We start from the raw sequence: 24,849 nt of genomic DNA, 5'->3' as shown, positions 1-24,849 counted from the left end.
GTGTGGCTCTGGAGTTGTTTCTGCCTGGCTCTGTCTTTGTGCTGCTGAGCAGAGCTCTAGGCTCTCAATAGAAGCTCACAGAATTCCTTTTGATTGATGGCGAGGGTTGATGGCCTACGCAAAGGTCTCTACTTCCAACTTCCCTGTCTTCTATGGCAGCTCCAGATTAGCTCAGTGGGTGTGGGGTGGAATTTTCAGTCAAGATGCATGATGCCTCATGGTTTACTTTCTACTGTAGCATCACTCTTATGGTTAAGAACTTCTGGAACGCTGTTGAGCAGTTTCCCCATTATCGATTTTGGAGATCTTGGTCTATATTGTTTAGAGATGGATTTTAAACAGTGATAAAGATAAGGTACAGATTTACACTGAGAGTTAGTAAGATCTTCCTTTGGAAACAGATCTACCACATTTCAGAGGTTTGGAGCTGTTAGTGGAGCCAAGAATGACATATAATTTTTGTTACTTGAGGTCTTTCTTGTTTATCAAGTTTTCCAGTTTGCTTTTCTGACAAACAGAAATGGCAGAAAACATCAGCATATGAAAATTTTAACTAGAAGACAATATCGTCTAGGTTCTGGGAAAGCTAGGATGATTTTAAGGAGAATACCAGGGAGAACATAAGAAATACTTTACAAATTACATTTAGATGTCAGTGTTATAATTGTTGTTTCTTGAACCTTTTAGAGAACTTGAGGGGGGAGCTAGGAGCAGGAGGGAATTTCTTAGGATTATCAAATTAGATTTCTAAGTTGTCCACTATAGATTTTTTGTTTGTTTGAGACAGGGTCTTGCTCTGCCACCCAGACTAAAGTGCAGTGGAGCAATCATAGCTCACTGCAGCCTCAACCTCCTGGCCTCAAGGATTCTCCCACCTTAGCCTTCCCAGGAGCACACTACCACGCTTGGCTAATTTTTGTATTTTTAGAAAAGATAGGGTTTCACCATGTTGCCTAGGCTGGTCTTGAAGTCCTGGGCTCAAGCGATCCACCTGCCTCGACCTCCCAAAGTGCTGGGATTATAGGCACGAGCCACCAAGCCCGCATATGGAATGTATTTGATGGTTTAATTGTGCAAGGTCAGTTAAACTGATTGGATTTTCTCACTCCAGAGTTTGGTAGGTGGCAGAGCATAACACTGTTGTTTGAGATATTAACTTATCCTAAAAATAAGTCATTTTTTGATAACACCTAAGGTAAAATTATTAGCTTCAGGTTAATAAAGCATGAAAACAAAGTTTCATTTTATTAAAGTTGAGGTAAGTTATTATAGCATTAGAACAGACAAGCAACAACAAATGAATGGGGAATAAAATATTAAGATCAAAACAATAATTTAATGCCAATTGTGATGATTGTATCACTTTTGATTATCTTCTTTTGAAAGTAAAATTTTAAAAGTCTATTTTACTTTGTAACTGTCTCAGTATTTTTTTTAAGAGAGAGATTAAGAAAAGCCTTAAAAACAGTTTTGAAATACAAGAATTACATTATCAAAAAAGTACAGCCAACAGTAGTTTTCTAGTGAATTTGTGTTGTGTAGGAAATTAAGTAGGTAATGGTGCCTCCAAATAACAAATCTAACCTCAGATAATTATTCAAGCCTCCTCTCCACGTTTTCACCAGAAACCTCTTGCTCACTGGCAGTCACTCTTACTCTCCTCTCCCGATCCCAGCCCTATACAACCACTAAACTATTTTGTCTTTATAGATTTGCCTACTTTAGAATTTCATATAAATTGAATAATACAATTTGTGGTCCTTGATGGCCGGCTTCTTTCACTTAGCATATGTTTTTGAAGTTCATACATGTTGTAGCATGTATCAGTAATTTATCCTTTTTAATGGCTGAATAATATTCCATTGAATGGATGCACCACATTTTGTTTATTCACGCATCAGTTGGTGGGCATTTCGGTTGTTTCCATTTTTGGACTATTATGAATAATGCTGCTGTGAACATTCATGTCCAAGTTTTTGTGTTCTTTGCCTTAATTGTGTAGATAGTGCCATGCATGGCTTGGTCTGTATGTCCATGTGATATTACGAAAATTTGCTCTCTACCTTGAAAGAAATAGAATTCTAACCCAAGTTTTTCCTATTCATTTACCAGGCTGAGTTGTTTTCTCTGATACATGCGTGTGGTTTATCTCTAAGAAGTACCATAGGAATGAAGAGTTTTCTATTTATTTGAACCAGTTGGAAACAAGGGATCTAGAAAACAGAAAAATATTTGTTTTGTTTGCAGATAGGCAAATTAATGTAATTAATCAAATTAAGTTACTTTCAAGTGTTAGGAACTAACTATGTTTGCTTATGGACTTTCCATCTGGTACAATTTGCATGATTATTTTTGATTCTGCTAATTCCTAACTCTTGGATGCTTGCTATTGTAATTTCTATGCAGAAGGCCCCCGATTTACAATGGTTTAACTTAACAATTTTTCAATTTTACAATGGTATGAAAGCAATATACATTCAGTAGAAACCACACTTTGAATTTCGAGTTTTGATCTTTTCCTGGCCTAGCAGTACACAGTATGATACCCTCTTCTGACACTGGGCAGTGGCAGCAAACTGCAGCTCCCAGGCAGCCACAATCACAACAGTAAACAACAGATACTACACAGTGCACTGTAGTCAATAAATTACACGAGATATTTAACACTCTATTATAAAATAGGCTTTGCATTAGACAATTTTGCCCAACTGTAGGCTAATGTCAGGGTTCTGAGCACACTTAAGGTAGACTAAGCTAAACTATGCTATTTGGCATAGTAAGCGTATTAAGTGCATTTTCAACTTATGATAGTTTCAGTTTACAATGGGTTCATCAGAAGATAACTCCCATCTTAAGTCAAGGGGCATCTGTATTCCCATAGAATATGCATCTTACACTTTAGGTAGTATTCTATTCCATTTGGTAAGCACAGCTTCTTCAACCTTCTTTTGGTTTGATCCTATCAAGGAATATCTGATTTCTATGGCAGCAGGCTTATTTGTTTTTGTTTGTGTGTGTGTTTTTTAGGAGGTTTAGCAGAATACTTCTGGTATTCTGTCTTGCAATGGTGACGAATCTGGCTCTACCATGTATTTTAAAACAATTAATGTTTCCAAAGTAGAACTCCAGGGACATAACATGGTATGATATTGGATTGTATGAATGGCTGTTAGCACTTATACATGTTCTCTGTAAAAAGGGGTTATACGTTCATCCAACAGATATTTATTGATTTCCAACTATAGCTATTAAAATCTCTGCTTTAGGATATTATCAAAGTGTTATTTATTACATAGATTCACCTAGCACCTCTTAGACTATCTGAGACCTTTTGGAACTCAAAAGTTACATGGGACATGATCTGTAGCACACAGCAGTTTACTACCTTTGAAATAACAAATGTAATTCCAATTGAATTAAGGTTTACATTGTGCAGAGTTAATTATAGAGCTAGTGGTTATTACTACATAGTTAAATAAACATTAATAATTGCAGATAATTCAGAAAACTTACTTTGGTAGCATCAGCAACACTTTTGCAAAAATCTCAACATATATCATTTGTTCTGTTTGTTTGTTTTTTGTATTTTTTTGAGATGAGTCTCACTCTGTCGCCCAGGCTGGAGTGCAGTGGCGTAATCTCAGCTCACTGCAACCTCTGCCTCCCTGGTTCAAGCAATTCTCCTGCCTCAGCCTCCAGGGAGCTGGGACTATAGGCATGTGCCACCACACCCAACTAATTTTTGTATTTTTAGTAGAGATGGGGTTTCGCCATGTTGGCCAGGCTGGTCTTCAACCCCTGACCTCAGGTAATCCGCCTGCCTTGGCCTCCCAAAGTGCTGGAATTACAGACATAAGCCACTGTGCTTGGCCAAAAATCTCAACATATATAATGTTTCAAATGAAATAAAGTAGATCTCTTTCAATTAGCCAGAAAGAATCTTAGACAGATTCTAGTTATTCAGGCAGCTATGGCGTCAGGGTTAAAATAATAACCCCTGAAAAAGATGTCATTGACTCTTTTATAATCTCAGCAATCCAGATCCAGTATTTATATTTTGTTTGAAAGAGAACATGGGCTTTCCTGAACTGTGTAAGCTGTACAGTTAATGCAATAAGATTCAAAAGGATTTTAGAGCTTTCCAATTCCCTTTCTCTCCTGTGTGATCTTGATTAAATGCATCTATGTTCTAAACCTTGATGCAAGCTATATCCCTTACCTTGAAGTCTCTTTTTAAAAACTTGTGTAGGCAAGAAGTGTGTGTTTTGGAATTGGGTACAGTTAGTTGTCTGAGTCGGAATTTTAAACGTGGCAGCATGGTTCCTGCAGTATGGAGTTCAGGTGAGGATACTTCACTCAGTTGACATCTTAATAGCTAAAGCTTTTTACTGTTTTGTCCTGACTAGCACTTCAAAAGATACTCTACACAGCAAACATTCCCTTAAGTGTTAGAAAGCTTGGTTCCAAGTGTGCTTCTACATGGAACCAAGGATATTTGGGTGTTGAATACTGTAGGAAGGTGTTTTGGTGCAATGAAGAATGTCGGAACTATTTGACAACGTACTTGGGCACACCAGACATAAGATTCTTCATTGCACAATTATTCTCTAGCAATTTTCTTTGCAAGAAAAGAGACCCGACTTTCTTTCATGGATATAAATAAACAATATTTCTTATAGCTGTGCATATTTATCTTCTTAATGACACAAATTTATAACATAAATATGTTATTTACATATCACAGGACAAGTAGCAATTTATAACATAAATATGTTATTTACATATCACAGGACAAGCGGCATCTTGACAAACTTTCCTCAGAATAGAATACAGTAATTAATAGAATACAGTAATTAATCTTTGTGTGTGTGTGTGTGTGTGTGTGTGTGAAAACAAACACTTCTTTAATAATGACTTTTGAAAAAAATGATGAAAAGTTATAAATGAACAATCAGTGTTCAAATGAGATTTCTGTGATTTTTATAAATGCATAGCATCTTACAAACACTATAAATTAGTTGGTGGATATTTAATATGATAGAAATTATTCCATCTGAATTTTCTAGGGAGGTCAAAGTTACTTTGGTATTGTAACTCTTTTAAGCCAAATTAATTGGGTTATGTTTTTCTTTTTTTTTCTTTTTCAACTTTTATTTTAGCTTCAGGGGATACATGTGCAGGTTTATTACATGGGCAAATTTCATGTCGCTAGGATTAGTTGCATAAATGATTTTGTCACCCAGATAGTGAGCATAGTACTCAAAAGGTAGTTTTTTGAACTTTTCCCTCCTCCCCTACTCCATCTTCAAGTAGGCCCCAATGTTTGTTGTTTCCCTCTTTGCACTCAATGTTTACCCCCTATTTATAATGAGAACATGTGGTATGTGGTTATTTGTTCCTGCATTAATTCACTTAGGACAATGGCCTCCAGCTGTGTCTATGTTGCTGCAAAGGTCATTTAATTCTTTGTTATGGCTGTGTAGTATTCCATGGTGTATATGTGTCACCTTTTCTTTAGCTAGTCCACCATTGATGGGCATCTAGATTGATTCCATATCTTTGCTGTTATTAATAATGCTGTGATTAACATACATGTGCATGTGTCTTTTTAAACTATAGGTATTTTGACATTAGTAGTATGCAAATCACTTTCTAAAACCATTGTATAGACTGTCTAATGGTTTCCAGTTAAAGGACACAAAGATAAGTGAATAAATAAGAGAATGAATGACGGAATAAATATACTATAAAATCCAGATGTCTATTGTCTTTGCAGGAGGGAAGAAAAAATTTATCATGGACTTTTGAATCTAATTAGGAATTTGCATTTTATCATCTTCTCTCTTGTTTCCTTGCACTATAAGAATACAAGTTACTATTATTACTACCTGGACAGTTAAACAGTTTGGGCTCTTTTACTATACAGGCTTTCAAGGCTTATGTTCTAGGGAAGAGAGAATGAATATTTGGAAGATAAGCATGTATTTCATTGGGAATTTAAAACGTTTAGTTTAATTCTTTTGTAGATTCTGTGTTAATGGGTGGGGGCTGGATCTTGATGAAAATACAGAGGACAAAGCAACTGTCGTAAACACTGATCTTCCCACTTTAGGAATCTGAGCTCTATTATTGTCTAAAAGCATGAGTGCCCAGTAAATGTCCAGTGATTGCTTGAATAATTACTATGTGTTCAGATATACAACTCTGTGCTTTTGTGTGTGTGCACATGTGTGTGAAAAAAGGAGATATAAAAGAACTTGAACTTGCCACTCTGTAGTAACTAACAAAATTAGATACATAGTGCTCAAAATAAAATTTCATATTTAGGATTGTTAGAAGAATAAACAGAAAGAAAATTATTAAATTGTTAATTTTGTAATAGGAGACAGAATAAACTCAGTTTTCACTATAGTACAGTATTCTTTTAGCAGCAATCCTTACAAAATATCAACTGAAAATCAATTACATAATTTTTCCTTCAAGGAAAGAGCTCATATCTTTGGTTTCTATTACTCCTATGTTTTTATTGTCTTTGTATATTTAAAAGGTGGGCAAGGACATCAATGGATAAGTCCTTGGAACATTAAAAACTATTATTCTAATTTCCTTCTTTTAAAAATATGCATATTTAATCTATTTTGGAACAATTTGGAAATTCGGGAAGCATAAAGTAACAGATAATTATAACCATGACTCAATTCTGATTAAATCTCATAATATGACTATCTTTCTTTTTTTAATGGTTGCCTCTTCAATGTGCTAAGTAATGAACACCTTCTATATATTACACATACAACAGAAAGATTACAGGATGTCATTGTGCAAAATTGGTATAAATGAATGTCTCTTAAACTTCTACTTGGCATGGATAAACAGAAATAATAACAAGTATAACAAATAGACCAACTTTTGCTTCTTTTATTTTGAAATTGAGGGAAATATGTCCAGCCGGTGATAAGAGCTACACATTGTTTTATTTCAGAGGAAATGGACTTTAAAGAGTTATCTGTGTTCCTTTTGGTTGTAAAACTTTCAAAATATGTACTAAAACAAGAAATAATAAATTATTGCTGTATACAGTTCTTTTTTCCTAGGAAAGAACAGTGGAAAGCTGAGAAATTATTTATTCAGTTCAATTGAATCACTCTTATGAAATAAAAAATACCACCCTAAGAAACTGTGACTTCTTTTATTTCAGATAACCCAAACCTGTCAGGGTAAACCCAATCTACACCACCACTTAAAGCTGACAGGAAAAAAAATGTATACTATAACTTTTAGTTAAAAAAAAATACCACTATGTATGTTTTTATAAATTATTCAAGTCAGAATTAAAAAATTATGTATCATTCAATATTAACTGAACAATTCAGAATAGCAGGTTTTCGTAGTCAATATTTGTACAAACTTCTAATAATTATTAAAATGGCCTTTATTTGTTTTTTCTTGCCACTGACCTATAGGATATACTAAAAGAAGACAGATCAGTCTCTCTCCTGATAAGAAGAGTCACCAAGAGGAACATCTGCAACAACTAGGTTGTGAGGAATTTCTTTTTTAAATGTACATAAAAATATGTTAATGTACACTGCCTTGGGTAGATGAGATGTGTTATTTCTTTAATAAGTTTGCAAACATTTACAGAAAGACAGTTAACATAGGTACTTTCTTCTTTATTTTTGTAAAGAAAAGAATTAGTAAAAATGGAAGTTCCAGAAAATGCTAATTTCTTAGAATAAGATCTGTTTAAATTTTTCCAGCGCATAACAAAACACTTAAAACATTTTTTAAAACATTAAATTTAACATACTATGTTTTAGAAAATATGTGAAAGCAACCTGGATTTAGAGGGTTTAGATCAAGCCTTTGAAGTATCTTAAATCTCCTTGAGACCTAAAAGACTTGTTTATAACTAACAGTTGCTTTGTAAAAACAACATCATGAGATGTTTGAAAATTTTCTTGTTAAATTTTTATAAGAATATTTCAGTTGGGGAAGGAAGCATCTGTATTGCAAGATGATTTCTATTATTGATTTATTTAATCTCTGGAATGGAGAACAGGATGCCTTGCAGGGAAGTTTATCTGTGACTTGTAAACATGAAGCGACTGAAAATATGGAAAGTTCTATCATCTTTGGATGGGCCTAATAATTTCTCATTATGAGTATAAGACTAGTGATATGGCATCTTTAGTAGATTTTTGTGTGTCTTTTTTTTGTAAGACTACTGGAACTTAATCCTGGTTCACCCAAGTTTGAGAGTACACTGTGAGACTATTGAACAGATCAAACCCACTAACATGTAATTTTCTCCCAAGTTTTGCGTTTAAAGTGATCAGAATTTATTTAAAACAGATTGACATAAGAAACTTATTTGGAAATAAAGTCTGCATTAGTATTTGGGACTATTGATAGGGAGAGAATTTTTTTCTAAGAAAAGAATTTCACTGTCTTGCTGTATAACAGAAGAGAGTTTTTCACATTTGCTCTGTGCCTCACTCACTCTTGGCTATGTACTTTTGTAACATTGTCAGACTTTGCAAGAGAAGGCCAAGGAACAGAGGGAGATTCAACAAAGATACCACAGTCCAAAATGCCGAGTTCTTATTTCTCTACTATGAATTAGTCTGCTAGTCATTTATTTCACTAATTAAGTCCTCCAGGAAAATGTGAACTTAAATTTGTACCACTGTTGAGTCCTAAAGTAATAAAACAGTTAGGTTTTAATTAAGAGATTTAGTAGAGGGTTCAATATACTTTGGATGTTACTTATATTATTAATATATACTTTAGTATATATTAATACTAATATAAATATATTTAATAAACATATAAATATATTTAATATTAATACGTTATCTAAATCTATTTAATGTATATTAATATATTATCTAAATATATAAACACAGATGAATTGTACTTATTTTTTCTCTTTTCGATCACATATGCGTTCTAGAATTTTCAGAATTGGTTGCAGTGACCCCCATCCTTTTCCTCCTATTTTCTCTAGATTCATTATTCAGACTATTAACTTATAGTCTCCAATACTTTGTCCTTACATCTCAATAATAAATGTATTTTGATCTATTTATTTCTTTAGATTTTGAGGGCTTTATTATTACAGGGTAATAGTCCTGGATTTCTTAATATTTTGGGAATTCTATCATGAAATTACTGAGTGATTTGGGGAAAGCTATTTTTTTGGGAAGAATTGCTTTGCATTTGGTGTTTAGTTTTGTGTTTTTAGTCCTAAACCCTATACTCATGACAAATTGGACATATTTGTGCTTATGTTGAAAAAAGTGAATTGAGATTAATCTTTTTCTTTTCTTTTTTCTTTTTTAGACAGTCTTGCTCTGTCACCCAGGCTGGAATGCAGTGGCACGATCTTGGCTCACTGCAACCTTTGCCTCCCTGGTTCAAGTGATTCTTCTGCCTCAGTCTGCTGAGGCAGAAGTAACTGGGATTATAGGTGTGCGCCACCATGCCTGGTTAATTTTTTGTATTTTTAGTAGAGACAGAGTTTCACCATGTTGGCCAGGCTGGTCTTGAACTCCTGACCTCAAGATGATCCATCTGCCTCAGCCTCCCAAAGTGTTGGGATTATAGGCATAAGCCACTGTGCCCAGCCCAAATTGAAATTAATCTGATAAGAATTATATTTCTACTTCTCTAAAGAATCAGTGTTTATTGAGTAAATACATTCAGTAAAAAAGGCAGGCTACAAAAAATGCATTAGATATGATGTCATTTTTCTAAAAACAATATACACGTAGGAAAAGATTTAAAAGGATCTACATCAAGGTACTTGGTGGGTTTTAAGGAGATTTCCCTTTGTATATCTGTATTTAGTAATTTTTCTACAGTGAATCTTAATTGATTTTATAAGTACAATAAATTTTTAAAATAATTCACATTGTGGAATTGAGTATAGAAAGCTAGCCACACTGGATCTTGATAGATTGAGGTATACTTTATACTTTGTCATCAGTTAAGTCAGAAGCCACATCCTCATCTGAGAGCTGAAATTGAGTGTGGGGAGGATGATCATAACTCAAGAATTGTTGAGTGCTTATCTTGTAAAGAACTCCAGAGCTGCTGCTAGGGAAGTCTTCTCCTCCATCCTATGGATGAGGTCACTGAAGCCCTAGCTATGAGGTCATGAGTCCAAGTTCACATGGCTACATGGCTAAATCTGGTTTTAAGAAGTTCTTTTCTTAGAGGTCACAGATTTGTGAAACATTTGCTGCTACGTCAGGTCTGCAGGCCTATGAATATTTAAGAATTTGGGATTCGTGTCTGCATTAACAATCAGAAGTATTCACATAAAAATCCAGATGTCTAAGTTATCTTGAGAAAAATCTTGAAAAGCCATACTTCATGTTCTTTTCGTAAGGTAACAGGTGGAATGGGACACAGATTGCCCATTTTATGAGGGGCGCAAACTTTTGTTCTCCATTGACCTCACAAGGACCACCTGGCCCTGTAGGCCTTCGAATTAGCAACTTCTATATACTGGCCCCAAACAATGAAATAGTGAGAGCGTGATTCTTCATTGATAGTAATTAGGATCACCAAACACCATTTCTCAGAATGTCTTATTCTCAGAATGCTTCTTTTCTTCCTATACTTCTATGTCATTTGGGAATCATTACTGAAGAATAAAAAAACTCATTACTGAGTTATTATTCAGTAATAATGAAGTTCTTATTATAGTGAGAGGGTAATTCCTAAACAATAGCTTGGAGCACTTAATGTCAGACTAAGTTAGGAAACACTAAGAATGTGGATTTGTCAATCCTATGATACACGGATAGTCAGAAAAGAGAAAGCAGCAGAGGAGATGGCTCTGGTCCATTGGTCTTTCCTGAGACCAATTTGAGACAGCAGGAGGTAACACTGCCTTTTAAGTGTCTTTTTCCCTTGACTCATAAACCTTCCACTTATAGTCATTTATATAGTTATTGATACTTGATTTTTAACTCTCACAGCACCCTGAAGGAAAGCACATGTTTAATCCATAATGTGAAAAATGCATTGCTAAGTCTTGCCTTGAGTTCGAAGTCAAGAGGATATCTTAGCTGTGATGTTATTTCTAGACTATCCCTTCTGAAAGCAAAATATCAAGATTTGTTAGAAATACCTATTCATCTTACTAACCCTTTTCCAAGATGGAAGTGGATTCTGAGATGGATGTTAGCATGGCAATTAAGGGTAAATGGCAGGACATTTTACTCAAGTGGCAAAGAAAAGCCATATATGGTTTAAATGGGATGCCAAATAAAGTACTTGCTTTTCCCATGCTTTATAATGCTGACACTTACATCTTGAAGACATCGTAAAGTTTGGATTTGTTTGGAGGTTCCATTATACATTGTCATACATGCAAAAAATTTTATACATGCTATAGTTAGAGGTGCCAAAGTACTTTTGGTTATTTGATACTTTTCTAGAATAACTCTCATATCTTGGCTCTGAATGACCAAATGCCTTGCTTACTGTACATTCATCTTTGTAGCTGCATTATTGAACTTGACCAGTTTTATTTGAAGGAAAATATTAATCTAAGCAGAAGCATTCAGAACATGTGCGTAAGTCATTTCTCCCAGTACACATTTGTTTTGTTAACTTTAGTTCTCAGTGTCTCACCAAGCTGCCTCTAGCACCATTTTCTTGTTAATCTAGAGAAGTCTTCTTCAGTCCTACATGACTGTTTACATAGGCTGTTGATCAATTTTGTTTGATTTTTAAAAGTTGTTATTAAACCTAAAGAGAATACTTAATACTTAAAGCATACCACTTTTAACATCTTTTTCCTGGTTTTATTCCTAATTTAATAATTAGGACATGAGAAACCGACTCCTAAATAGTTTTTGGCTTAAAATCATACACTGTTTTTTTTGTTTGTTTGTTTTTTGTTTTTTTTAACACAATGCTTAGCTATGGCTTTTGGCCAGCATTTATTCCTTGCATGTCATTTGTGAATGCCTTCAAATAAAAAATGTGCAGAGTTGAATTTATATTTTTGGCCTCAGAGACAGCATAAAAGCTGTTTCCATTTTAATTAAGCTAGTTCTGTAAAGAGATATAATGCTACTTAAATTTTAAACACATCAAAGGTCTCATACAGTTAGTATGTGTTATGTTATCACATCTGGTCATTCTTGGCATTAGGATTATTCCTAATGTTTTGCAATGTTCACTACTTGGGCAACCAAAATCTCAATAACAAACCAAGACCCTAAAGGGTCCCTATTAGAGAGATATTATCGAGAGTAAAGAATAGTATTGAAATACACTTTTGTCTTTAAGACCAGTTTTTAAAGTTTTGGGTTCACAGGTTTCTCTGGGAATCTAATGAAAGTTGTATAGCCTTCTCCAGAAAAATGCACACACAATGGAAAAATCTGAATATTCAGTAAAGTTCTCATCATGTCTTTAAGTTTATAGGTCACAGGTTAGAAAGCCCTGTGACAAACTGATATAGATATATGTTCATAGATAGGTATGTATGCACTGTATATGCTATAGGATATACATATATTTAATTTTTTAAAAACTTCCTTTAAAATCTCCTCAAGTAGTTGAAAGCTCGAAAATCTTGGTTGCTTCTATCTAAGGATTGTTTACTTCCATAGAAGGCAGGTAGATGTACTGAGTTTTAGGAATCAATATATTAATAAAATAAGAGTGTGTCTAAAACAAGCAACTGACCTAAAGGTAGGTTATCTAACTGCAGCTGTATGACACCATCATACCCTCATCCCTTCAACAGTTTTTGACTTCGAATATTCATGACATGCTAGTTTTCCAGGTGTGTTTATAAAAGCAGATATTACATTCATTGTCTTTAGTCACATTCAGATCAACATGTTTCTAATTTTATTTTTGATGTCTTCTTTGGACACAGGAGAAATTGAGAAGTTTGTTGCAGAATTCCAAAGTTCTTAGAAATGTCTTATTAGATTTTTTCATAATTTTCAAGTATTTTGGGTTTTTATATATTTCTTTTTGTTTGTGTTTTCTGTTTTCTTTCTGTTATTGTCAGAAAACATACCGTGCATGATTTCAATCCTGTGGAATTGATTGTAATTTGGTTTTTATATAGCCCATTTAGTTGAATGTTTTAGATGCACTTAAAAAGACTATTCTGGCACTGTTGGTTATAGTGTTCTGCATATGTCAATTAGATCAAGTTGGTTGATATATCTTTAATGATTTTTGTCTATTTTGTCGATTACTGAAACTGGAGTGTTAAAATCTCCAAATATAATTGTTGTACTCGGTCGAGTGGTGTTCCTCCAAAATCTATGTCTACCCAGACTTGTGCATGTAACCTTATTTAAAAATAAAATCTTTGCAGGTATAATCAGGTTAAGGTGAAGTGGGGCTGGATTAGGGTGGGCCATAATTCAATGGCTGGTGTCCTTACACACCTAGAGATCTGGACACAGAAATAGAGGGAAGAAGACTATGTGAAGAAGGAGGCATAGATTGAAGTTATGGTTAAGGAATGGCAAGGACTGACAGCAAACACCAGTAGCTTGAAGAAGGAAGGAAGGATCCTTCCCTAGGGCCTTTAAGAGAGCACGTCCCTCTGATAACTTGATTTCAGACTTCTGGTCTCTGTAACAGTAAGACAACAAATTTCTGATGTTTTAGGCACCGCCCCCCCAAAAAAATAAAAGATGTTAGGATGCAATAATAATTATTTTGACAGATTTCTCTGGAAAGCTTTAAATTTTTTAAAAAGCAAAAATACTCCATCACTACCCTGATAACAATCAACATGTAGTCAGATGCTTTAGCTAGCATAGTCTTACTAATATTTGTATCAATGAGCAGGGTTATAGTATTAAGATTTTCAACATGGTAGCAAATATTTGTCCCCAGCACTTCTAATTATAAGGTCAAATTCAAATAAAAGTAAGATCACAAAGATGAGAACCCTCATCCAAATTTCGATGTACATTATTATTTATCAATCGTCAATAGACTCTGTGCCAAGCACTGGGCTGGGTGCTGTAACTTTTGAGGATTCAAAGTTAGAGTAAAAGCAGCCCTGTCCTCACGGTGCGCTGGACACTGTGTGGGGGAAGACATACAACCAGCGACACCGTAATATGGGCCATCAGTACTCTAATAACGCTGACAGGAGTGATGTTTCGGAAATACTTTTCAGTTCGTGTTTTCTTATTGGCTAGCTACGCTTTCTCTCCCCGCTCCTTGCCGATCTTAAGGAATCCAAGAAAGGGGCAGACCAAAGCTACTTAGGAGAGAAGAGCGGTCTTGGTGAGACTGCAGCAAGAAGGGGAAGGTTGGTGGGCGTGGTGGCCGGTGCCTGTAATCCCAGCTACTCTGGAGGCTGATGCAGAAGAATCGCTTGAACCCGGGAAGCAGAGGTTGCAGTGAGCCAAGATGGTGCCACTGCACTCCATCCTGGGCGACAGAGCGAGACTCCGTCTCAAAAACAAAAACAAAAATAAAACAAACAAAAAGGCCGGGCGCGGTGGCTCACGCCTGTAATCCCAGCACTTTGGGAGGCTGAGGCAGGTGGATTACCTGAGGTCAGGAGTTCGAGACCAGCCTGACCAACATGGTGAAACCCCGTCCCTACTAAAAATACAAAAATTAGGCGGGCGTGGTGGCGCATGCCTGTAATCCAAGCTACTAGGGAGGCTGAGGCAGGAGAATAGCTTGAACCCAGGAGGCGGAGGATGCAGTGAGCCGAGATCGTGCCACTGCACTTCAGCCTGGGCAACAAGAGCAAAATCCTGTCTCAAAACAAAACAAAACAAAACAAAACCTGCACTAGAATAAGTGCTAGTTCTTTTTTTCTTTAAAGACAGACAAGATGAAATGTTTTCTCATTTTACCTAATAATAAAAGATGTACCATTAAAATCAAGTAGGAATTTATCCTTGTCTTATTGTCATTTTTTAAAAATTGTGCTATTCTGCACAAGACCAGTTTCTTTAGAATGTTCCGTTGCTGACTTTTCCTCTAGTAGTATCAGTTATACTGCAAGTCAGTTGTATTCTTTTGCTTTATTTCATTGGGCACCATCAAACTAACGAAAAGAGGAGAGTAACAGAGAGTAGGAGAAGATGGAGGATGCAAAGGAATAGGACACCTGTGTCCTAACCTCCTCTTGGGTATAGATCCCAGGTTGGTTAACTCTTTCCACAAGCCCGGAGAGAACCGGTAACAAGAGGGCGGGGCGAGTGCGAGTTTCGATCCAGATAGGGCCTCCTGGTGGAGCGCCTCGGATCTCACGGGCACCTGGCCCCCGGGCGGGCGGATTCAGCCCCCGGGGAGCAGGCGCGGGAGTGAGGAGCCCCGATTGATTCTGCATGGGATGGGCCAGGGCTCAGGGGGCCAAAGGCGGCGCCGAGGCAGGGGGCGCGGATCCAACACAGCTCCTTCCCGGCCCAAACCGAATAAAACTCCCAGCAGCCCACAGTGAGACCCAGTGGAAAAGGCGCCCTCTGCCGGAGAGGCGCAGACGGGCGGAACTCGAAGAGACAAAACCCAAAACACCTGAACATTTATTCCACCAACTAGAATACTTGAAGTAGGAGGCCGGGGGAAGCCGTGCCTTGTCAAGTTAAAGCGGACAACTTGTTCCTTCTCAGCACACCTCACTCCCGACTACTCTGCAGGATGGAGGTGTATCAGGAAAAATAGAGCAGCCGGATCCCTTACCTGAGATCTAAAGAGGCCACATTTTCTTCGCAAGTATTCTTAAGTCAACTGGGAGGACAAAGATTTCGTGAGTGCTTAGTTTTATGGTTTCATTTGTTTTCCAGTTGTCCCTGTAGGCATGGTCAATCTCTGCAAAAACAAAAAGAATAGGTTTAGGAGTAAAGTATCCCTGATATTAAGATTTCTAACTGTTCCCTTTCTAAGTGTATTTTAAAAGGGCACACCCAATTTCTTCATGTTTTGGATTATTATTATTATTATTAAAGACAGGGTCTCACTCTGTCGCCCAGGCTGAAGTACAATGGTACGACCATAGCTCATTGCAAGCTTGAACTCCTGGACTCAAGCGATCCTCCAGCCTCAGCCTCTCAAAATGCTGGGATTACAGGCATTAGCAATTTCTCCCAGCTGCATTTTATTATTCTAATTACGCAGCTTTGTCTAGTAAAGGATGGAGGACTCAAGAGAATAGACACCTGTGTTCTAACCTCCTCCTTTTAGGTAGAGATCCCAGGTCAGGGGCCTATTCCACCTGCTGGAACAGAGAGGTGCGGCTGCGCGTTTCGGTCCGGAAGAGGCCTTGTATCAATGGTAGTTCTTCCTGCCTTTATATACCTCTTCTGTTAGTTTGATGGTGCCCAGTAAAATAAAGTAAGAGTATGACTGATGTTCAGTATAACTGATACTACTAGAGGAAAAGTCAGCAAGGGAACATTCTAGAGAAACTGGTCCTGTGCAGAATAGCACAATTTTTAAAAAAGTGACATTAAGACAAGGATAATTTCTTACTTGATTTTAATGGTACATCCTTTATTATTAGGTAAAATGAGAATTAAAACATCGCATTTTGTCTGTCTTTAAAGAAAAGAAAGAACTAGGACTTATTTTAGTGCAGGTTTTTTTGTTTTTTTGTTTTTTTTTTGACGGAGTCTTGCTCTAGCGCCCAGGCTGGAGTACAGTGGTGCAGTCTCGTCCCACTGCAACCTCCACCTCCCAGGTTCAAGCTATTCTCCTGTCTGAGCCTCCCAAGTGGCTGGGATTACAGGCATCTGCCACCACACCCACCTAATTTTTGTATTTTTAGTAGAGACAGGTTTTGCCATGTTAGCTAGGCTGGTCTAGAACTCCTGACTGCAAGTGATCCACCCGCCTTGGCCTCCTAAAGTGCTGGGATTATAGGCCTGAGCCACCGTACTCAGCCTTTAGTGCAGGTTTCTACATTAATCTTTCTCTGCTTTGTTCTCGTGAGCTGACTATCAAGACCAGATTAGGATATGTGGTTGTTTCCTAAGAGACCTATGCTTGGGGGACGTGTGTTTGTTTTGGGAGTATGTCAGCATGTATGTGTGTGTGAGTATGGCGGGCAGGGGAAGGAAAGATGAGATCCACCCTCAGTTTAAGGTAGCCTAGGTCTCAGGAAAGAAATGAGGTATGAGCTGCATAACATTTGAGTAATGAAGCAGGGCTGTGAAGAACCAGTGGGCCTCCTATGTCCCCGTCCATGGCCATAGACGTGGAATTAATGAAATGGGTGAGAGTAGGTTCCAGGTCAGGATCATGACCAGGGAATTGAGAATTCACTTTTCTTTCTTTCAGAAGACCAATTTTAATTTTTCCACCCAACAGGGGTCAGCAACACACAGAAACTTGTCTTAACTAACTCTTTCCCCTTCTTTAAAATATTATCTATATATAGACAATTTCCCCTTCTTTAAAAATTATCTATAAAATTCTCTCTCTACATATATCAATAATTTTTAAAGGGGAAGATATATACATAAAGATATATATGTTTAATATATAGATAATTATGTATATAACTGTTTTATTTTCTATATATGATAAAACAGAGAGACAGTGTGTGTGAACTCTCTTTTTTTACCCAAGTACATATGCCTTTCTAGTGCTTTGCAGAGTACTTTGAATAAGAAGGTTCAGAGACATCTGAAAATTATCTGTGAACTTTTGCTCTTCTGATTCTTTTAAGGTAGTATATTATAAAATTTTTAAATGTACAAAATTACTTTAAAACAGCCAGTGGGTTAGTAGTTGGTAATGCTAGTAACTAATAGTAGATGACATGTAAGTGCTCACTATGCCACTATGCTGGACAACACAAGCAAATACTGCACATACATTATAGAACTTGATTCTCACCAGCCTGATAATATCAGCGTGTCTCAGGCTTTCTATGTGGTATCCACTGCACTAAACACCTCAGTATGCACTGTTTGATTTATTTTTTCTTAACCTTACAAAAGAGGAACTACTATCAATTCCACCTTAAAAATGAGAACACTTTTGATTCCCTCTGTAAAAAAGAAAAAAAAAAGGAAAAAATGAGAAAATCAAAGCTTAGGAAGGTTAAATAATTAGCTTAAAGGCAAACTGGTAGTAAGTGGTGGTGCTGGGATTTGAGCAGGCAGGCTGGTCTTTGCCGCTCTTATTATTATACCTTTTACACTCTTTTAAGGAGGAGTTAGTTGAGATTCTTTAGAGGTAAATCAAATCATGTTAGTCTTATTCAGTATCCTTTAGTGATTTCCCATTTCTATCAAAGTAAAATCCACGTTCTTTATTATCACGTACAAGGCCCTCTGAGTTCTAGCTCCCTGTTACTCTGACATCACCTGCTGCTGCTTTCTTGTTCTCTGCCAGCCATAGCCGTCTCTTTGCTCAACATGCCAGGCAACACTCTTCTGTCTCAGGGCCTTTGCACTTGCTGTTTCCTCTTTTGGGAATGCTTTTTTTTGTCAGCTATCCGCATGACCTCAGGCCTGGTGAAACATCACATCAGGAAGTTAGGGACTAGTCTATTCCAAGTTGCTACCTTCCTTTCTACTCCTAATCTTGACACTCCCTATTCTTCTTCTCTCATTCCTTATGTTTTTTCTTAAATGTCTATATTTTTAAATCCACCTATTTATTAACAGTTATTTTTCCTCTTTAAGATATAAACATCACAGAGGGCAGGTATTTTTGCTTCCCTGTTTAAATTGCAGCATCAGCATTTACAATAGAATGTGGCATAGTAACAGGCACTCAATAAGTATTTGAATGAATGACAAGAGCTTAGGAAACTCACCCAAGTTCACACAGCAATAGGTGAAGTGAACTTTGTTACAAATACAGTATTGGATTTATCCACATATCAAATGCATAAACCATCTTCCTGGGCTCTTCTTAGAATTCCCTTGGTCTTTAATTATAATAGACTGGGTGCATGAATAAACAAACCAAACAGGAAAAAGGCAGCATTTGTTACTGTCTCTTAAAGTGGGATACTTTAAAGTGAGATCAAATCAGAGGCCAGGTCAGCGAAAGGGGACACTGGTCTTTAACAGAAAGGGAGTTGACAAGTGATGAAGTCAGGAATGTGCTGATGTTTCTGGGCTGCGTGAAGGGGCAAAGTGTGGGAAGGTCCTGGATGAAGCTGGTGTTGGGTTAATTAATTAGGGTGGGATGCCTGTGCATTAAGGGGAGGAAGGAACCAAGGGGATTGATTTGGAGTAGACTGGAGTCTCAAGTAGCATTTACAAAGGATCCTGGAAGCACAGGAAGGATGGGAGAAGTGTTGGGTACAGCTCAATTTGGCGAGTGGCCAAAGAAACATGTCAGATATTAGTGAAAACAGGCCACAGCTGCTGCACTTTACAAGCTAAATGGCAGGCCTTTCCTTAGCCCTCCCCCACCCCAGCCCATCTTATGTCTTGTAATAGTTATTTTCTTCCTGAGACAGCCAGCCATAACTCAGTTCTCACTTAAGGGCACAGGAGAAGCAAAGGGATGCTGAGGCTTCATTGCTAAGGGAAGAGGGCTCAGAGCATGAAAGAAAACTCAATTTCTCCTGAAGCTGAGAATTTAAATGTTAGTGTATTGAAGACCCACCTCTTTCGTTCCCAGGATCATTTTTAAAAAATCATGGTTATTTCTCTTTAATCTCATGATATCTAAACTTGTCATTTCTAAGATTTCTAGAATACTTAAAAGTCTTTTAAAACTGTTTTCCTCTTCAAAATGTATTTATACATTTTGTATATTTGTATATTTCTCCTTTCTAGAAAAAAATCCTAGATAGTTCAGAGTAAAATAAATGTGTGCATATATACATATATATATATATACGCACCCATATACATATACTACACTGGAGTGTTTAAACATAGAAAGAACAAAAACACTGAAAGAGAACACATGTTTTTACTGAATAGTACAATTTGGTTAAGCTGCTTGGTAGCATCTCTTCCCTCATCTTTCTTACCCTTTTCCCAAACTTACCTTACAAAACTTTGCAATTAGGTACATGGACTCTGGAATTCATAGCTGCATTTCAATCCAGGCTCTGCCACCTTCTCGTTGTGTAACAGTGCCCACATTATTTAGCTTTTATTTTCCTTAATTTTCCTCATTTGTAAAATGAGGCCAAAAATAATTAACTAAAGGACATTCATAATAAAATAGTATTAAATGTTAAATATTACTATTATTTACAGACATTATAATTTTTTTTTAAGTTCAGGGATACATGTGCAGGTTGGTTACACAGGTAAACATGTGTCATGGAGGTTTGTTGTACAGGTTATTTCATCACCCGGGTATTAAGCCTAGTATCCATTAGTTATTTTTACTGATCCTCTACGTCCTCCCACCCTCCACCCTCGATAGACTCCTGTGTGTGTTGTTCCCCTCTAGGTGTCCGTGTGTTCTCATCATTTAGCTTTCACTTAAAAGTGAGAACATATGGTATTTGGTTTTCTGTTCCTGTGATAGTTTGTTAAGGATAGAGGCCTCCAGCTCCATCTATGTTCCTTCAAAGGACATGATCTCATTTTTTATGGCTGCATAGTATTCCATGGTGTATAAGTACCACATTTTCTTTATCCAGTCTATCATTGATGGGCATTTAGGTTGATTCCATGTCTCTGCTACTGTGACTAGTGCTGCAATGAACATAAGCGTGCATGTGTCTTTATAACAGAATGATTTATATTTATATTCCTTTGTGTATATATATTCCTTTGTGTATATAAGGGGATTGCTGGGTTGAATGATCTTTCTGTCTTTTAGGTCTTTGAGAGATCACCATGCCATCTTCCACAATGATTGAACTAATTTACACTCCCACTAAAAGTGTATAAGCATTCCTTTTTCTCTACAACCTTGCCAGCATCTGTTATTTTTTGACATTTTGATAATAGCCATTCTGACTGGTGTTAGATGGTATCTCATTGTGGTTTTGATTTGCATTTCTCTAATGATCAGTGATGCTGAGCTTTTTTTCATATGATTGTTGGCCACATGTGTCTTTTTTTGAGAAGCATCTGTTCATGTCCTTTGCCCACTTTTTAATGAGGTTGTTTGTTTATTACCTCTTGTAAATTTGTTTAAGTTCCTTATAGATGCTGGATATTAGACCTTTGTCAGATGCATAGTTTGCAAAAATTTTCTCCCATTCTGTAGGTTGTCTGTTTACTCTGTAAATTCTTAAATAATTTTTGTACATATTTGGAACTTCATATTGGCTGCTCATTGTTTAAAGTCTAAAGGGGGTGGGAAACTGGTTTATTAACTGGTTTTATACAGCACTTAGGAAAACTACTTCAACACTTTTATCATGTTGAGGAAAAGAAAATATAATTACAATTCTAGCCAAATGATGCTTCTTATTCTTGATGAAAATATAAATGTATATGGCATATGAAAAACTCTTCTATTTGGTGAAATAAAAGTTAGTATTAAATTAAGAGCAAGTTCAACATTTAGGAAGTGAATTTATTAAGTTTTCTTAGTATCAATTTTTCTTTCTGATGTTGTCCAAATGTGTGTGAAGTTTTTTTTTTTTTTTTTTTTTTTTTTAATAACACTCATTTGAATGCTGAGATGGTGTAAGGTCCATGACCCCAGGAACTACCTGCTGTTTAAGATGAGGAATGTGGTGGTTTATCAAGCACACATGATAAGAATGAAGATTTTACTGTAATTTCTTCCTTGATTTCTTCTAACATGAATTAATACCTATGAGGGCATTGTAAAGCATGGATAAAGATTGTGAAAAACGTTGAAAGCAAACTAAATCCTATGTAAGTTATCAATGAACAGATTCACCTCAAATTGCTAATTTTAAGTGCTTTATTGGTTAATCAGTTGTTCTGTGGTCAGTTGATTATTTAAACTAAACGAATTATTGATTTTTTAAAAATCAGGTGCTGAGCCTTGTTAAAGGGGCTAAATATAGAAAGTTGCATAAGACAAGTCCTGCTCTCAGTAGAAGTCATTTTGTATTAGAAGAAATACAAATTATCGTCTTTTAATTGTAATGCACGTGGTAATGCTATGACAATATAGGACTAGGAGGACGCTAAAAAGACAAGGGCTAATTCTTCTAGAAGTAAGGGGTGTGGGTGATCTTGAAGGATGAATAGAGGTAACACAGCATCAACTCAAAGAGCAGCCAGAGAATACTTGGTGTTTCTGGTACATGCAAATAGTCTGTTGAAGCAGGAGTATAGGTTGAGTGGTGAAGACTGTCGTGATATGTGACTGGAAAAAGGATAAAGCTGAAAACAAAGCAGGGACAATGAAAATGGAGAGGAAAGTATTTACTTGATAAACATTTTGAGGTATGATAGACAAGACGTGGTGACTAATGGCCATGACGGTCTAGGGAGCCAGAAACTGGGGATAAAGTGGCTTGAGTTTGGAATATTATCTGAGATAGGAAACACAGCACAAGTATATTTTTGTTTTGTGCTTTGCTTTTGCTTGTCAAGGATGTGTGTATTGCTAATTCAGATTAAAGTATTTTGAGTTTAAATATTTTGTCACCATGCAACCAAAACTACCTTTGCCTTACTGTGTCTGGTATTCAGCTAGTCACAGCATCATCTTAACTTGTATTTGCACTGTGCCACGCATCTCCTGGCTGGTCTGGTTCATTCTTCCTCTCTTATGGAATGTTGTGTACCTTTTCCAGGGCTCTTAGTTTTTAATGCTAGCGACAATCAATAGAACTGGCTAGTGTCAACTAAAATAAAACAAAGAAAGCTCTTTCTATGATTCAAGTAGGACACATACCCAAACAACGTAACCCATTCCCCTGGGCACAGTATTCCAGGTGACTCTTTTGGTCCTTAGAAATTTCTAGATCCCTAGAACTAGAAATTCCATTTGACCCAGCCATCCCATTACTGGGTATATACCCAAAGGACTATAAATCATGCTGCTATAAAGACACATGCACACGTATGTTTATTGCAGCATTATTCACAATAGCACAGACTTGGAACCAACCCAAATGTCCAACAATGATAGACTGGATTAAGCAAATGTGGCACATATACACCATGGAATACTATGCAGCCATAAAAAATGATGAGTTCATGTCCTTTGTAGGGACATGGATGAAATTGGAAATCATCATTCTCAGTAAACTATCGCAAGAACAAAAAACCAAACACCGCATATTCTCACTCATAGGTGGGAATTGAACAATGAGAACACATGGACACAGGAAGGGGAACATCACACTTCGGGGACTGTTGTGGGGTGGGGGGAGGGGGGAGGGATAGCATTGGGAGATATACCTAATGCTAGATGACAAGTTGGTGGGTGCAGCGCACCAGCATGGCACATGTATACATATGTAACTTACCTGCACATTGCGCACATGTACCATAGAGCCTAAAGTATAATAATAATAATAATAATAATAATAATAATAATAATAATAATAAAGAAAAAAAAAAAAGAAATTTCTAGATCCCTAACCAGACATGAGAGTTAGCAAAGGAAGTAAACAGTTCATTTGAGTGCACCAGGAAACTTCTCTCCACTCACAGATACATTCCTAGTCCTGAGAGTTATGCACAAGTCAATAAAGATTAACTAAACAGTTGGAAATCCAACTAAATAAAAGCTGAGACTTTTAAAATCACTCAAGAATATGCACATTGTAAGCCATTTGGTAGGAAACCATTGCGTGTTTGTTTTTGCTCTATTTCTTAACACAGTTTCTCGAAAAATCAGCTTTGAGGCCGGGCGTGGTGGCTCACGCCTGTAATCCCAGCACTTTGGGAGGCCGAGGCGGGCAGATCATTAGGTCAGGAGACCAAGACCATCCTGGCTAACACAGTGAAACCCCATCTCTACTAAAAATACAAAAAGTTAGGCGGGCGTGGTGGCGGGTGCCTGTAGTCCCAGCTATTCAGGAGGCTGAGGCAGGAGAATGGCGTGAACCTGGGAAGCAGAGCTTGTAGTGAGCCGAGATGGGTCCACTGCACTCCAACCTGGGTGACAGGGCAAGATTCTGTCTCAAAAATAAAAAAATAAAAAAAAAATAAAAAAAAAATAAAAAATCAGCTTTGGCAGAAGAATGGAAGATCCTCTGTAAAAGGATACTTGAGAGCTTGGGCTGTGTTCATAGTTTTCTTCTTAAACTGAAAGCCTTAATTCACACTACTGATGGATGAGCTTTATTTTTTCTCTCTTTAAAACTAATTTCTAACTATAGTATAAAATGTAAACATAGGCTGGGGTGCGGTGGCTCACGCCTGTAATCCCAGCACTTTGGGAGGTGAAGGTTGGCAGATCGCTTGAGGCCAGGAGTTTGAGACCAGCATGGCTAACATGTGAAGCCCCATCTCTACCAAAAATACAAAAAAATTAGCTGGGCATTGTGGCGTGCACCTGTAAACTCAGCTACTTGGGAGGCTGAGGCACTTGAATCGCTTGAACCTGGGAGGTGCAAGTTGCAGTGAGGTGAGATCGCAACACTGCATTCCAGCCTGGGTAACAAAGTGAGACTCCATTTCAAAGAAAAAAAAAAGTAAACATATAAAAGTGACATATATTAAACAAAAACATATTTTAATAGTTTTTAAAACAGATGAAGGCAAATATTCTTTTGGTTTATCAATTTATATTTAGATGTTAGTCTAAGAGTACTTTAAGGTACATATAATTGTGACTAGTATTTAATTTTAGAGAACAGTTATCCAATTTGTGGACTCAAGAGATAACATGAAGTTTTAAAAAATGTCATTAACTTTTTACTTTTGGTCTTGTTGTAATTAATTTGTGTATTTTTTTAGGATGAGGATAGAAAAATGAAATAAATCAATTCTGCTCCTTGAATATAGCTCTAGT

The 24,849-nt window shown here is 36.7% G+C and overlaps 1 long non-coding RNA gene across 1 annotated transcript in view; it reads right to left on the bottom strand.

Annotated features, from left to right (window-relative positions):
- Positions 1 to 18,479, bottom strand: part of LOC129060072 (uncharacterized) — a 33,472-nt gene extending 14,993 nt beyond the window's left edge. The window contains exons 1-2 of the long non-coding RNA XR_008526453.1: positions 18,336 to 18,479; positions 15,706 to 15,834 (exon numbers count right to left, since the gene is read on the bottom strand). This is a non-coding gene — a long non-coding RNA (uncharacterized LOC129060072). The remainder of the gene's footprint in view (positions 1 to 15,705; positions 15,835 to 18,335) is intronic.
- Positions 18,480 to 24,849: the final 6,370 nt, after the last annotated feature.

The sequence above is a fragment of the Pongo abelii genome, chromosome 5, assembly GCF_028885655.2.
Source record: "Pongo abelii isolate AG06213 chromosome 5, NHGRI_mPonAbe1-v2.0_pri, whole genome shotgun sequence".
NCBI lineage: Eukaryota > Metazoa > Chordata > Mammalia > Primates > Hominidae > Pongo > Pongo abelii.
This window is presented reverse-complemented; position numbering and strand designations above follow the sequence as displayed.